General features: G+C 48.1%; 1 protein-coding gene across 1 annotated transcript in view; it reads right to left on the reverse strand.

Annotated features, from left to right (window-relative positions):
- Slc7a1 (solute carrier family 7 member 1) overlaps positions 1 to 14,393 on the reverse strand; it is a 75,837-nt gene extending 61,444 nt beyond the window's left edge. Inside the window, exon 1 of the mRNA XM_026388381.2 lies at positions 14,196 to 14,393. The gene's annotated coding sequence lies outside the window, so the exon portion shown is untranslated. The remainder of the gene's footprint in view (positions 1 to 14,195) is intronic.
- Positions 14,394 to 15,782: the final 1,389 nt, after the last annotated feature.

Below are 15,782 nucleotides of genomic sequence, written 5' to 3' on the forward strand. Positions count from 1 at the left end.
CCAAACCACACAGTGCTCTTCCATGGGTCTTTGGTCACCTCTATCCTTTTCAGAGCTGGAAATCCCAAAGAAAGTAACATCTTCATGCAATCCCTTCTAAATCGGTAAGCAGAAAAGATGGCCCTGAGCCTATGTCTTGCCCAGGGTGACAAGAGTCCACAGCATTGTGGTCTATGTGCTTCCAGGTCACTGAAAGGGCAAGTCTAGGGTAGACGCACACCCTAAGGTGGCCTCACTTTGAAGATTGAGGAGAGTGTGGCGAACCCAGCAGGGGACAACAGAGATGGCCTGTCTGGGTTTTCGGGTTCTCGGGGCCCATGAGGCCCTGCTAAGAATCGAGGACTCCTCCACCAAGTTTCTTCTACCTCCCTTCACCTGGTCTCCTAGTTCCTTCAGTAATGCGTGCCCTTTCCTGTGACCATTCCATGTCACTCTGTTCACGCGCACTGTCCATCAATACACCTCGCAACGAGTGGCATAACCTTCTCCTTCACGGGAATTTTTCACACTTCTGAACGTGTCATGATTTCTTCCCTTGGCCGCTTTGTTGAACAGTCATGACACATGTCTTCAGCTGACCGATCCCCCATGCAAGGTGACAAGTGCTGTAAAGCAGAGGGACTGTTCATGAGCCCAACTGCACACTTCCACCCATGCGATCTGTTGTCCATCTTAATGCCTGGTGAGGCGAATACACAGTATGCACCTCTTAAGTGACTGAAAAGGTGATCGTAAGCGATCTCTAAATTCCTTCAAGACGTACCATGAAAACTAATCTGTTTTTTCCCCCAAACAAGGCCATGATGGGATTTTTATAAATTCAACCCGTGCCTCATGCAAAATTCACAAGCTGTCAAAGGGCACAGAATAAATCCTAAGTCCCTCCACCCCCAACCCCACCATGCCCACAACCACCCGGGCCTTCCTGGAACAGGCAGCCTTGGCTTGCACTTTATAGGAGTGATCACAAGTTTCAGATTTTGAAGAAACATGTAAATGACATTTCTTTTATATTTTCCTGCCTTTCTGAATTATTTTTATTTTAGTTTTTTGTTAAGTGGGATTTCTATATCCTACTCAACAAAAAGCCTTCTAATGAGTATATGAGTTAGTGAACGAAACGACAGCAAAACGAAGCCACATACCTGCATTTTATAACACCCCATTCCCATGCCCCCGCACCACTTTCCTGTGAGAAGGTGTAAGAAAACCACTTAGATTAAGAAATGTCAGGGAACGCTTAGGCGTTTCTAGGTGTGTGCCATAGAACATCTGGGAAGCTTAAGACCATGTCGAGGCTCTTTAAGAAACTGTTCCGCTTCATCCCCTTTAAATTTCTCTCCACCGACTCCTGTGCCGGGCAGAGATCCTTGAACTCAATGACAGGCTAGACACAGCCAAGGTGGAGTTATGAGTATTCCAAGTCAGATCTCTCCCCCAGGCAGAGTCCAGCACCTCCACGGAGGTAGAACAGATTGGGAACTGTGCCCAAGCACCACTTTTCCCCTTAGCCATCTCTTCCTGAGATTTCTTAAGAACCAAGAATAAGTAAACTGCAAGGAGGTTGAACCACAAGGGCATACACCCAAATGCATGCTAGCTCTTCCAAGGGGCACCCCAGTTTCAGGGCTTCTGAGCAGGGGGCCCAGAAACCTGGCAATCCATGCCAGCTCTGTCAACACCACGGCCACCCCCACAGGCCCTCTCCAAGCCAGGTTCATCTTCCCCTTGCCTGACCTTAATTAGAAAGTTCCTGCATCTGCCTCTTCCATGAAGAATTTCCTGACGAAGAGGGAACATGTAGCAACCTCTCCTTAGCTCATTTCCACCGCTCCATCGTCTGGAGAATTCACTTTGCATGTTAATTGACACCTACTCTTTTACTAGCAAAGCAAAGACACATTTATGGGCAACCTCAGGAACGGGATTTTTCATCTGGCAGAAACCTCTCTGAAGCCTGAGGTTTAACCCTGCAGACACCATTCCTCACGGGGATCCCATTTTCTCAGCCTGGCAATAGCCCCGAAGCTTTGATCCTCAACACGGCCTGCCAAGTGGGAAACCATGACTCTCCATTTCCACGCAGGGAAACTAAGGCACAGAGTTGCCGCTGGTCACACAACAGGGATCTCCTAAAACAGAAAAGAAGGTGTCCATCATTCAGCTCAGCTCTCCCCACCATGCTGCCTTCTCTCGGCAGCACTCTGCCCTCTCCTCGCTATCAGTCCTCAGCACTGTCAGCAGCCCACCTCTGCAGTGGAACTTATCACTTCCTATCTGCTGTAAACAGATAAGCAGGCTGGTCAAAATGAAAGCACAGACTACAGACAGGGCCACCAGGCCCCTCCAAAGGCACTAAAATAAATGGGCACGGGACAGCAATTTCTTCACTTCCATTGAAAGGGCACTTTTTGAATGTCTACTCTGTACCAGTCATCGCTCCAGGTACAGAAGACACGAAGACAGACGTGGCCTGAGATCTTTCAATCCGTGGTATTCCTAAATGACTGCAGGTTCCAGCATTTTCTAGGGGCTTGCCACTCCAGGTGATCCTGGAGTTAGAAATGTAGTCTCTCAGAACCCATCTGGGCCTCCTGAATCAGAATCTGAGTTTCAACAAGATTCCCAGGGGAGGATTTGTACATAACCCTGGTCGAGATAGCATAAAGACACCCAGAGTTTGACTTTAAGATAGGAAAGGCCCTGACATATTATGCAAAATAGTTTACTTAAATGCTTAGGAAGATATAATCCCTCCTTCTACCCTGGTGGCCGGCCTCCACTGGCACATCTGTCCAGTCCCTATACACCTACCTACCTCTGGCCTTTAGACAATGATGAAGGTGTGACAGAAATAACTCAGAGGCCCATCACAGAATTCACCTAATACACAACTACAATGGAGACACTTCCAGTCTTGTGTGTCATTTCCAGAAACCATATACTACAGTAAGCCCTGCCCTAAGTTTAGAGTTTTACTTTTAGTAGTGTACACCTTGCATCTTTCAGAGAAGTCCAGACCTAAGAGGAATATGGCCCTCAGGCCTAGGCAGGGGGCCTGCACCATGTCCACACTCACTATCAAGTGGGCACAAAGTTCTGCCAGTTCAAGGAAATCCAGTAGCAAGAGCAATTCTTAGAAAAAGGGACAAGAACTAAAATGTCTGAGTCTCTTCATTTGGACCTGGGGCAGCACTTCTTGCTCCCAGGAAGCAACAGTGTGGAGGATCCCATTCTCTCCCTCTGTGCCTGCCTCCTAGTGCCTCTCAAGGGAAAATGATTGCTTCCTTTACATAACTGGACACCTCACCAGAAAGAGACAGCTCTGGGGGTCAGAGCCAGAAGCCCCTAAGAGGCCCCAACTCAACCACCAACACAAGAGCTCATACGGTGGCACGGCAGGATCTCCCTTGCAGAGGCTCCACCAGGACAGTGGAGGGGCACCCAGGTGCAATAGGAAAGTGACTTGAATTCATGTTGAGTGGTATTCTCCACCAGGCACTGCCCCAACTCAAAATTGGCCAAGGTACACAGTTGCACTCACCAGACCAAAGACTCACAGGCATTCAGCGATTACCTAATCCCTACCACAAATTAGTTTTGATCACTTTCTAAATTCTGACTGCAAACGCTAAGACCAACATGATGAACATTTCCCAATTCAGGACAATTATTCAAAGAATTAATGATATTCTTACTTAATATCTCCCCAAGATAGCCCTTTAGGAAGAAAGTAAAATGAAAAAGAAATGTCTTCTAACAAAAGTGGTTTTAAAAAAACCAAAATGGCTGTTAAAAATTTGACATTATAGATTTGTGAGGAGTGCAACACTCAACTACATTTAAAGATTATCACTTATTGCAAATAATACTGATATGTATGTAACAGCATAAAACCAAATTTATGAAGTTCCTACTCAAATACTAACAGTGGTGGCAATTTATAACTTATACATGCATTTTTTAAAAGACTGTAAATTAAGTACTCTGAATTCTTACAGCAAATTTATTTTTATTGAGCATAGTAAATAAAAGAGGTTTGCAAGGAACAAGACAGATATTTGTACAGTGTTTTAATAAACTAGGGCGATTTATTTTGTGTTAGCTCTGTTATGTCACTATGCCCTTGTTCAATGGAACCAACTCCTTGATTTACAATTGTTTTAAGAATTACATACACGGGCTTTGTTATTTAAGAATACTTGTTAAATCAAAATAAAATTCAAATTCTTCTTAAGCAAAAATCCACTCAACCTTTCCAAGAACTATTTAATAATATAATTGTCATTGCTAATATTATATTTGCAATACTCTGTTCAACTTTAATCCAATAGATTGGACAGACCTCAAATTAACTTTTCTATTAAAGCATCTTTTTCCTGTTCTACTCACAAATCCTTAACACTGAAAGAAAAGGCAAACTTTTCAGACGTGTTCTTCCTTAAAACACATTGAAAAAAAAATAAATTCAAAGTACTTGAAATTAATCATGTAAGGGGGATGGGAATAGAGCTCAGTTGGTAGAGTGCTTGCCTTGCACGCACAAGGCTCTGGGTTCAATCCCCAGCACCACAAGTAAATAAATAAATAAAGGCAGGCCCATTTCTGAGAAACACACAAACACACACACATATCCTGACCAGGCCACCTCTAAAAGAGAGCTGATGCCAGAGTTACTCAGTTTGCAACTCAAAGCAAGCTGGAAAGTTCACAGGTGTCCTGTAAACCTGCTCCCCTGCTGGGAATCATCACAAGGAATAAAGTCCAGTTCAGACAGAAACTCTCACCACAAAAGAAACCTCTACTGCACTATTTTCTCCTCCTAGAAGATGAATTATTCTCGTACCTTTAGTGCCTGCAGCAGACCTGAGATTTGGAAAGTTGCAGGCTAGGTGCATCCAAGCGTGGCAGTGTTTTGCAAACTGGAAGTGGCCACTAGGAGCACCCTTCTTTTTTAATGTCTTTAATGAGATAGAAAAGAATAAAAATTATCAAGAGTTTTGTGGGTATAGGAAAGTGGCAGAGGTCTTGCCTAGCACGTGTGAGGCCCTGCGTTTTACCCCCAGGACTGTAAAAAAAATAAAATTATCAGAGTGCACTGTAGGAAAGAATAATGGGTAGGTGCTGTTTCATGGAAACTTCCAATCTTTTTATCAATATGTGTGTCGCCATGTGTGGACTTGATGGCAATATAAATTTAGTTCTTATTGTAGACAGCGGTCAAAGTTTCTGTCCTTGGGAACACCAGTGTGTGGGTAGCAGAAGTCATTCCTCACACCCCCGAGAAAGGCTTCTAGAACTTTGTGCTGACAGCTAGGACAGGCACTACCAGAGCCTTGAATCCCACGTGCCTATATCCTCCTGCAGGACCAAAGAGACAGGTGACAGCCTAAATGAGGGACATTTCCAAAGCTTATCTTCATTGTATGTAGAAATGAAAAGCTGTATTTTCTGAAAACATTATAAATTTAGAAATCAGCCAGTGTATCTTGGTCATCTTTGATACTCAAAAGATAAAAAATCCTAGGCAAATCAGGCAAAAATTCTCCACAACAGGATGGGACAGGCTGGCCCAATGGTGATTTGAGAGAAAGCTCTAATTTTACCTGATCTGTGAAGATATCTAATAACCCACCTAGCAAAAATGTAATATCCTGATACTCCGATCTTAACAGGGCTGGATTATTCCAAATCGAAATGACAGAGCAAACAATTCACCATATGATTTGTACTGAAGTACAAAATATGGTGCATACTTATACCAAAGAACAAAATAAACCCCAAACTGAGATTGGGCAGAATTGTAATAGAAACTTGAAATAACTTATTGTCCTATCTACCTGCCAAACGTTACAATTTACCTCAGTTATTTTTCCTTTAAAATATACTGTTTTACTAACCTATATAAATATTCCTCCAATAAATATTTGTTGAGCACTATCATAGGTGCTACAAACACAGCAGTAAACAAAACAAAAGACTTTTGTGGAGTAGGAGATGCTGGGGATTGAACCCAGGGCTTCTCAAATGTTAAGCATGCTCTCTAGCACTGCGCTGCACTCCCAGCTCCCAAAGTTCAATGTGACCGTATTTTCTTTTTGTGCAAATACACAGATCTCATTAAGATAATGGTGAACATGGAAAATTACAATCAGGGTTTTTTTTTTCACTTTCAACATTAAAGTTTTCCCCATTAAGATCAAATGTTCTTTGAAAATGCCATTTTTATTGGCTACACAATATTCTAATATGGAAACAGAATTATAATTCACCTAAAGTCATTTCCGAAAAAACGCAAAGAGACATAGTTAAATCAAATATGTTCAATTTAGGAGCATAAGGAAAAACGCAATCTTACCAACCTCAGAGACCCTGTGCACTCCTCCACACTGATGGATACTCACGGGCTTTGCCACATCAAGGTCTAATTTGCGAATCTCCCTTTATAAGCTCCACTCCCTCTTTGATCGAAGAGAACATTGTCTGCCCAGAACAATACGTTTTCATTTCAATTTCCCTTCTTTTCAGGAAAGGAAATGTTTGCACTTCAAAGGGTTTCTTTGAAGAGCAGCCCTTGGTGCTGGTTGGGCCAGGTTAGGAGTTACTGGGCTCAGCAGGGTGCATGGACCCTGGGCGGCTGCCCACTGGAGTCACTGTCAAGGCCAGCTCCTTCAAGGAGAGGGTCTGGGGCAGGAGAAGAACAAACAAACACATGGAAAAATACTTGAAGCTTTTGATCATGACCTTCAGAGGCCCCTTCTCACACACAACGTAGATTCGCAGCTCAGGGAAACTGAGGTACAAAGAATGAGGCGTCGTGCACTCTGAAATAATAGTGTCCAACAAAATCATTCCAGAAAGCTGACTCACTTAGGAGGACCCATTCGAGGCCAGGAAAAGGGGGAGCCACTCTCAGTGCTGGCGGTGACGGCAGAGGGGACAACCCAAACAGAAGGTCCAAATTCCACTGCACAGGAGTTTTGAAACCTTCCCCTAGGAAAATCTGCATTTGAGTAGCACAGTCATTAACAAAGCCACACAATTTAGAATTTTGCCTTTTACTTTTCCAGTGGCCTCCTAGAAAGGATGAGAGGCTCACCCAGAGGCAAGTCTGCAACTCTAGGCAATAGCCACCAGGGGCCCATGCCGCAGCCCTCTGTCAGGCCCATGTGCATCCTTAACCTCTGCCAAGTCGAGGAAGCGAGGGGTACAGAGCGGACAAGAGAGGACCTGCAACACTTCAAGTCTCAAACAAGTCCTGCGTAGGTGATAATGATCTCCGCCCTTCCCCACCCCAAGTACCTACTTGTGCGCACGAGGAAAGTGCTACCAAGGGAGATTGTCAGCCTGCTCATGTGGGCAACCACCCAAAGAGTGGGCAGGGGCATGAAAGACAGCCTGAGGACTCAGCTGAGGGGGCTCTTCCCAGAAGTGGGGACTGCGGTCTGCAGGGCCAGGTGACCAGGTGACCAACCACTTTTCTTACAATCCATTCACCTGGCCAAGTGCCAAGGCTTTGTGCAGCAATCATGGGCTTTTTTATTTTCTCCTGTCACTGTACTAGTTTCCAAGTTCTTCACGATAAGCAGTCCCACTTTTAGGAACTTTTTCTTAAAGTGAGAGCCTTTAAAAATTAAAAGACTTGTGGTGCAGAAAATTAAAACACGGTAGAATACTAGACGAGGGTTCCTCTGAGCTCCGATTCCCCAAGATACATAAATAGCTGTGAAGAACACCACGTGGACAATTCAAAGTTGAACAAGGGCTGTGAACTTGATAACCCCGCTGCCTTGATGTTCAGCTTCCTGATTCTGATTCGCTGTCAGGCTGCTCGCGTGGCTCAGTGGAACAGAGTTGGCGGAGAATGCACAAGGCCCTGGGTTCCATCCCAGCACTGAGAAAAGGGGGAAAAAGCCAAGATTTCACACTGAAGCCATCCTTGTTCTTAGGAAATACGTGATAAAGAATGGAGAGGCAAATAACGCATCAGGACATGTCAGAAAAGCGTGCCTATGTGCACTTGTGTGTGTCTATGTGGGGGAAAAGGCAGCAGGGCAAAATGGTGGCAACTGGTGGCCTGGAGGAAAGGGCATAAGGGTTCCTTGGGCTCTTGAAGCTTTTCCTTAAGTTCAAAATGCTATCCAAAAAAAGCCGAAAGAAAAAAGAAAGAAATGAGAAAGAAGGAAAGCGCTGGAAAAGAGTTTTACTACATACCTGTCCGTCTTCCTTTCCAGGAATTCTGAGGGTCCCCAAGGCCTGCACCCAAAGCTCCCAGCTTCCTGGACCTGGTCTCATCCCAAGCGAGGGTAGGAGGTTCCCCTGCCACCTGAAAAGCTCTGGCCCCTAGGAAAGCACTCCTGAGGGTAGAAAATGGCCACCCCAGGCTTTCCAAGGGTGTCAAAGGGGTGTCTTCTAAGGAAGGGGACACTTCCCCATGTCACCACATGGCAGAAATCAGTCAATGAAAGCTGGGGGCAGAACTACAACTACCACAGGCCTCAGAAGAATGGAGTGTAAACAGTTTCTGGTTCCCACAAGACCCCCTGCGAGGAGTTCTCCCTGCAGAGACGCGGAGGTGGAGCTCAGGGATGACCGGATGGGCACCCCTGTGGTTCGGGGCAGGAAGCAATGTGTCCAGCCAGAGGCCAGTGACGTGAATGACAAACTACTGACCCCCAAAGAATGCAGCCGGGTCTCTGCCACACATGCTGGCTCCTGAGTCTGGCCACCTGCCCAGCACAGCTGCCCCAGCAGCCCCCGGGCTCCAGCTGTGCAGGGAAGATCTGCATCCAGAGATGGTAGAGAGAAATCAGGGCCAGGGAGGGAAGCTCCCTCTGCAGGTCCTCAAGGTCCACGATAAGAACCAGAGCTGGCCAACGGTGGAGAGGCCCTGCAAGCATCACCACAACTTACCCAGAAACAAACCGGAGCAGTCAAAGGTGTGTGCTGCCATCTCAGCAGGCACCTGGCACACCGGGCACATTCCAAGAGAGGCTGGAGCCCAGGCAGGGCTGGCTTCACAGTCCCATCACACACATGAGCGCTGCTCTGGAGCCAAGCCACTTAGGTTCCAATCTTCCCTCTGCCACTTATTACCTGCCTGTGTGCCCAGTGGGGTAGAGAGGACCTGCCTTCACTTCCCCGTCAGTCAAAACAGCTGGACCAGACTTGACAAGCAGTTACGAGGCTGGAAGAAAATACATCAAGCGCCAAGTACTCAGAAAGCACTAAACATGCACTTGTGATTCCTGACCTCATCTGTCCCCGCCTTCCTTCCTATCTGGTGTGAGACTGGTAGATGGCACTTGGTAGGCAAGGAAGAAGGTGTGGAAAGAGAAAAAGGGCATTTCCCAGCAAACCTTAACAGATCAATTCAAGCCATTTCATGGGAAGAATGAGAACAGTCACAATCGTTGGAAGAAATGACAATGTTCAGTTCCCTCCCTTCTCTGTGCCCCACTGAGGGATGAACCCACCTCCCTTACCCCAGTAGGGATATTACCTACTCAAAGAAAGGATGGAAACAGATGGCCCTGGGTTTGGGGGTTTAGCTTTTCTCAAACCCAAGGACTTCGGGTAACTTGGGTTCAATGTTGGGAATGAAGATGACTATAAGGACAGCCACTATACCCACACCCACTAAACACACATCCCCTGCTAAACACACACATGTACATACACACACACACACACAGCAAACACTAAGAAAGGGGCTACCCAGAGGTGCTCAGAGTGGCCAAGCCCAAGACTGTGGACCCCAAGGTGGCACCTGGATCTCATCAGGCACATCCAGGCAATAGAGCCAAAAGCCCAGGGCTGTCATCATTCCCTCCAGACCCAGGACCAGAGGGGATGGGGAACTTGTCAACAGATTACTCTAAGGCCCAAATGCCCCACAACACCCTGAATTGGGCACATTCCAAGGAAAGGGGACTACATTTTATTGCCATGGCAAATGGGGAAGTGAACTTAGTTGTTTTAAAAATCATTTTTCTCCCACACCTAAATCAAAGAGTTAACCTTTCCTTCCACTATAACTATTAACATTTGTGTTAAATACTGGGTACCAGATGCTGTAAGTGTGTAACATCAATTATCTCATTTAAATCCTTTCCATCCTGAAAGGTAAGCACTAAAAGCCAGGTGCAATGGCACATACCTATACCCCCAGCTAGCCAGGAGGCTGAGCCCAGGAGTTGGAGACCAGCTTCGGTAATGCAGAGACGCCAGTCTCAAAAAAATAAATAAATAAATAAGTAAAATAAAAGCCAATTACTACGCAAGCAGCGTGGGAAAGGATTTCCATGTGGTACAGGAAACACTTTAGAACAGGCATCCCTGTAAGCGGGGCTCACTCTGTCATTCAGCCCTTTCTTTGGGGACCGGTCGTGGCTTCTACTTTGACCCCGTAGTTTGGGGAGTGGGGCCATAAGCTCAGGTTGGCTATATCGAGCAGAGGCCCCTCCCAGAGTCACCACTGCTACATGGTCTCTACGATCCGGAACTAGGACTCACTGTTGAACACACAGGAAAAATGTCTGATTGTCTGTATGGTCAAGAACTATCTGAACATCCTGAAAAAAAGCGCCGCAGAAGGAATGTGGAAAGGTAAGGGAATGCGTCTGCCCAGGCCCTCTGCACCCCCAGAAAAGGGAGGGGAAAAGGAAACACAACCTGGAAAAAGAGACAACGGAGAAAGACACAGTGCTATCAAGAGAGGGGACATTCTTTCTCCCACCACTATCTAAACTGGAAATAGAGCTGATTTCAAAAAAGAAATTGCATGAATTTGACACCTTTGTCAAAGGACTGAATGGACTTCAAGTTTTCCAGCTTCTCGCCAGGGAGGCTGGGAAGGACAGGTCCCCATAAGTGCATAAGTTTCAGAAAGTCTAAATGACGACCCAGAGTCTGCACATGGAGAGAGGGGCAAAGCTGAGTCCAGAAGTCAAAAGCAGCACTCTTCCCAGGCTCGGTGCCCCTCCTCAGGGCTCCTCAGACCACCAGCAGCAGGGCCTGCCCTGAGCTGGAAAGGTGGACGCCTCGCCCCTCAGTCACAGCTTGTACTCAGCTTGCACAGTGTGATCCCTGAAGGTACCATCTGCAGGTCCCCCCTGTCCATAATAACCAGAGAGGGAAAGCCCAATGCCAGCCACTGAGTGTGGCAGTAGGGTGAACCTTCCAATGTCCAGAAATGTCTTTCCAGCAGCCCATGTTCCTGGGAGGACCGAATCCTGACCAGTGGATCAAGAAAACAGTGTCCCCCTAGTCTGCCAGTGTTGCAATGAACCAACGCCTCAGGAGGGAAACAGACATCGTTAGCAGTCCACCAAAGGGTTTCCCCCATTTGTGCCCATCCTGGTGGCAGAGTCACTCCAAGAGCAAATGCACTGAACCTCCCTTGACAAATTCTGACTCTCTTCAAACAAGTGCAGGGGCCATTATTTTCCAAACTGTTGGAGGGCAGAGGGAGGACAGGTAACAGATTATGGAGGAATAGAAAGAGAAGCAGCTCAAGTTTACCATGAGGCTGAAAGCCAAAGATTTTTCTACTGTATTCCCTCCCTGGAGGAGAACTAAAACCTGGGAACCTTGACCTGGGATCCCCATCCTACCAGCGAAGTCCACCAGCAAGCTGCCCACTCTGGAGGGGCAAGGGAGGTGATAGGTAGCAGAAGAGATAGAGCTCAATGAGCTCCCCACTTTAGTGTGAGGTGAATGGGAAGAAGGCTACCACTCTGGGACAGGTGGCTGCAACACACTCATACACCTTGGAAGGGCCCCAAAAGGATCCATCTCGTCCAGGCCTGTCCTTAGGGATAGAAGTATCTAAAAATGTTAGCTGTGTCTTTTCAAATCTTTCTTCCACCCCACATGCTCTTTTCCTAGCCTTCCCACCTCCACCATGATTCCCCCATGCTTGGATTTATAGTTGACCTCTCTCACACTTCACATGGGAATACTGCCAATCTGGCTGGGTATGCCTCTAAATTTACGCTGACCAGGGACTGCTAGTGCAGCCCTGTGGTAGAGTAGCACGGGAGAGGCTCTGGGTTTGATCCCTAACAAAACACACACACACACACACACACACACACACACACACACACACACTACCCAGGCCTAAAGGAGCCAATCATTCAGATAAGGCCAGGGTCTCATCCATAGGTCTTCCATGGAGCAAGGACGAAGGGCCAAGTGAAATGAAGGGTATCTGGGGAGAGCCTCTGGGCAAGATGACAGAGACCCAGGTATCCCCAGAGTGAGAGGAAACAGTTCCCTCCGTAACAAGGACTTCTTCCTATTCAGACTCCTCCCTGGCATTAATAAGCAATACCTTCAAATACACAGTTACTTATAAGAAAGGATTCGTTTCATTGGATGCAATGGGCCCTCCAACGATTGCCTGATTTTACTGGATTCGATAAAAAGAAACTAGAATACCCAATAACCATGTGCTAATTCCATCAGAGGATGAGATCTTCTATAAAATGTAATGAACATATGTGTCTTAGAATTCAAACTTCCTGAGGCCATCAATCTTGTCTTCCATGACTTTTTTTCACCTAAAGCCAATAATCACATGCATAAAAACAGCCATGTGGCTCTAAGATTCATATCCAGCCAACTGAGTACTTTTCTGATGGCTTCTTATTAAGCCCTGTCCTGTTTGTTTACTCAAAACTTCTTTGACACCTTTTGAATTTTTACCTTTATAATCATTAAACATCTCAATATGCCAAACCTTTAAAAGGAATTTTAATCCATTATTGACCTTTCCCCTAAATTTCTAAGTAAGATCCTGTGTCTTACTTAAATAAGACTTTTTGTTTTAAAGCCAGGCAGGTGCATGCATATGAAAATAATGATAGTCTCCACTGAGACCAACAAAAAATATCAGGGGAATAAATGTATCATGGTTTCCTTTTATCTGAACCACACATAAAGGACAAGCTATGTTAAGGTACAAACCCCACTAAATTATAATTTGAATTACCATTAGAACATTCAGCCAGAAGGCAAGGTACACAGTTGTAGTGAATTTTTACTTAAAAAGCATATTTATTTTAGGGAAATATATCTGGGATTGAAATCCCAACCGTGTCCTCTGGGAGAAAACCTAGCAACAGAGAGCACGACTGTGGGTACTGGGAAGTGTAGTTCTTTCTTCCTGAAGGCACATGTCTGGCTACCGTAATGACACAAGTCAAACACAACTCCTGTTTGGTTCCCACCACCCCCCACCCCCCCACCCCCCGTGAGGAGGGTCAGAGGCTCACCCAGCAGGCCACGGTGGTAGTACTGTGGAGCAGCTGCTACTACGTGGACACGCAGGGCTGGTGACCTGCCAGTGCCCGGGAAGTTTCCTACTACGCAGAGAGAAACACGCTGAGAATGGGTTGTCTTTATGAAGCCGGAAGAACTTCCTCCGACTCCAAACCATCTGGAGGGCCTGGGGAACCCTGTATTTTCAGGCCATTCCGGGCCACAAGAAGCCCCACCTTGAGGTGACCTCCTCAAAGTAACCCTGGGGAACTTGGATAAGGGCTGGGGGACAGGGCGGGTCTCGGGATCTATCATGAAAGGGAGGAGAGGCAGGAGGCGGGCGCCGCGACCACCAAGCAGGGGTGCACAGCACGGTCCCCAGGTCGGCCACCTGCCGCGACCACTCTCCCAGCGTCCCGGCGGGGTCCCCACCCGCGGCTGATGACACATCCCAGGACCTCGTGGCGGGGCGGGGTGCTCAGCACCGCGCCATGTAAGGGAAGGTCTCCCTCGCAGCCGGCGGGCTCCGGATGCCTCCTAGGCCGGCCCCCCGAGCCCGCCGCGCGCCCCGGGCCACACAGGCCACCCCGAACGCCCCGGCGCCAGGGTCCCTGGGCAGGCGCGCGGAGCGGGCATCGCGAGGCGCCAGGTCGCCCCGGCTTACTCTGTCGGTGTTGCATCATGCACCACGCCGCGCCTTCAGGGAACCAAAATGGACTCCGTGGAAGCGACAGCCGCATGGGCACCGGCCCCGCGGGCACGTCCCCGCTCCCGGTCAGCCGGGGACCTCCCGAGAGGATACCAACACCCCCCGCGCGGGACCCTCCTTGACCCCGCTCCCTCCTCCAGCGACCCCACGCGGCGCCGAGGCCCCTCCAAGGTGACTCGCGCCAGGGAGCTGTCCCTCCGCTGAGGGCTCTGGCACTCACCGAGCGGGCGCCGGCGGGCGGCAGGATGCGAGCAGGACTGCGGTGGACCGACGGACGCACAGACTGGCGGACGATCGGCCCGGAGCGGAGGTCAGGCGTGCCGGCTGCCCGCGTGCCCCGCCTGCCCGGCTGGATGCGCAGCTCACACCTGCCCGCGCGGAGTGAATGGGGCGCCGAGGCGGGCGGGATCGGCGCCGGTTTCATCAGCCGCGCGCCCGGCCCCCGCCCCTCGCGCCGCCCGCCCAGGGCCCCGGCCGGCTCCGTGTCACAGCCGGGCACCAATGGCAGCGCGGCGCGGCAGCCGAGGGCGGACGCGCCCGTGGTAGGCGGGGCGGCCGAGGCTTCGCGCGCCCCAACCTGGGATTCCCCCGCCGGCGGGCGGCACCTCCTAGCGCTTTCGCTCGCGGCCTTTTCTCCGCCAATCCGAGCTCGCGGCGCTGCAGCATCTTCTGGTCCCCCGCAGCCCCAACCGCGCGCGGGCCAGGGCGCAACTCCCGGGCTGGTGACTAGTTTCTATTACCAAATTTAAAAATTTAGGGCGTACGTCAAGGATTTTAAGACAATGATTATAAATCCTCACTTGTCATTAGAATACTTTATCGTTTTTTTTTTCCTTTGCCCTTGCTAAAACTTTATTCTTGTCCATCGTCAGGAAAGGCCCCAAAGCCTGCATCTACCTGTTTGTCCCTTGGCTGTGGCATAGGCATGCCTGGCTGGTGGGCCAGTCAGGGCAGCGCACTTCTGGGAGTTACTCTGCAGGACTTGCAGAAACTTTAGTACAGTCCTACCTTGTTCACCTCACTGTCTCACTCCTTGTCATCTCATCTCTTTGCTCTCCAAACCAAGCAGCAGCCACAAACTATAAAGATTCTATAATCTGTAGCATGAGATAAGTAAATAGGTAACAGATGAACACCACCATCCTCCATCTATCTCTCTAAGGAAAAACAAAACTAAAAGCAAAAGAACAGTGTTTGATGCCCATGGCCCCAAATGGCCTTGGTCAGTAATCGGGGCTCATTGGCCGATAGTATCATCCTCCCTTGGAATTAGACAAGCAATGTATAAAGTACATTACTGCATAGCTTTTGTTTTGTTTTTCCTTTCATTTTTATTTTTTCAAGACAGAGTTCTTTCTCTCTGTGTTGCTCAGTCTGGCCCTGAACTCCAGGGCTCAAGTGGTTCTCTTGCCTTAGCCTCCTCCGTAGCTGGGCCTATAGGCACATGCCACCCAGCGGGGTAGGAAAATGTCTTATTGAACACACGGAGATGAGTTCATATTTGTAAAGCTTTTTGAACCCCGTTTGGAATCATAATAAGCCACCTCACATGCTTTGTTTTAAAACGATGAATTTCAGTTTTAGTTATACCATGGTGAAATGACACCTTAGCCACATAAGTAAGTATCCTAAGACCCTCACAATCCCTTCTACTTCCTGACATTGGCATCAAGGGATGGATGCTTCTCAAGAGGTGAGGCTGGTGATTCAAAGTCCACCTGCTCTGCCGTTGGCAACAGATGAGGATTTGATCTGAACTCTACCACTTCATTTGCTGGATGATATACTGCAATATCACCACTTACAT

The sequence above is a fragment of the Urocitellus parryii genome, chromosome 2 (assembly GCF_045843805.1).
Source record: "Urocitellus parryii isolate mUroPar1 chromosome 2, mUroPar1.hap1, whole genome shotgun sequence".
NCBI classification, from domain to species: Eukaryota; Metazoa; Chordata; class Mammalia; order Rodentia; family Sciuridae; genus Urocitellus; species Urocitellus parryii.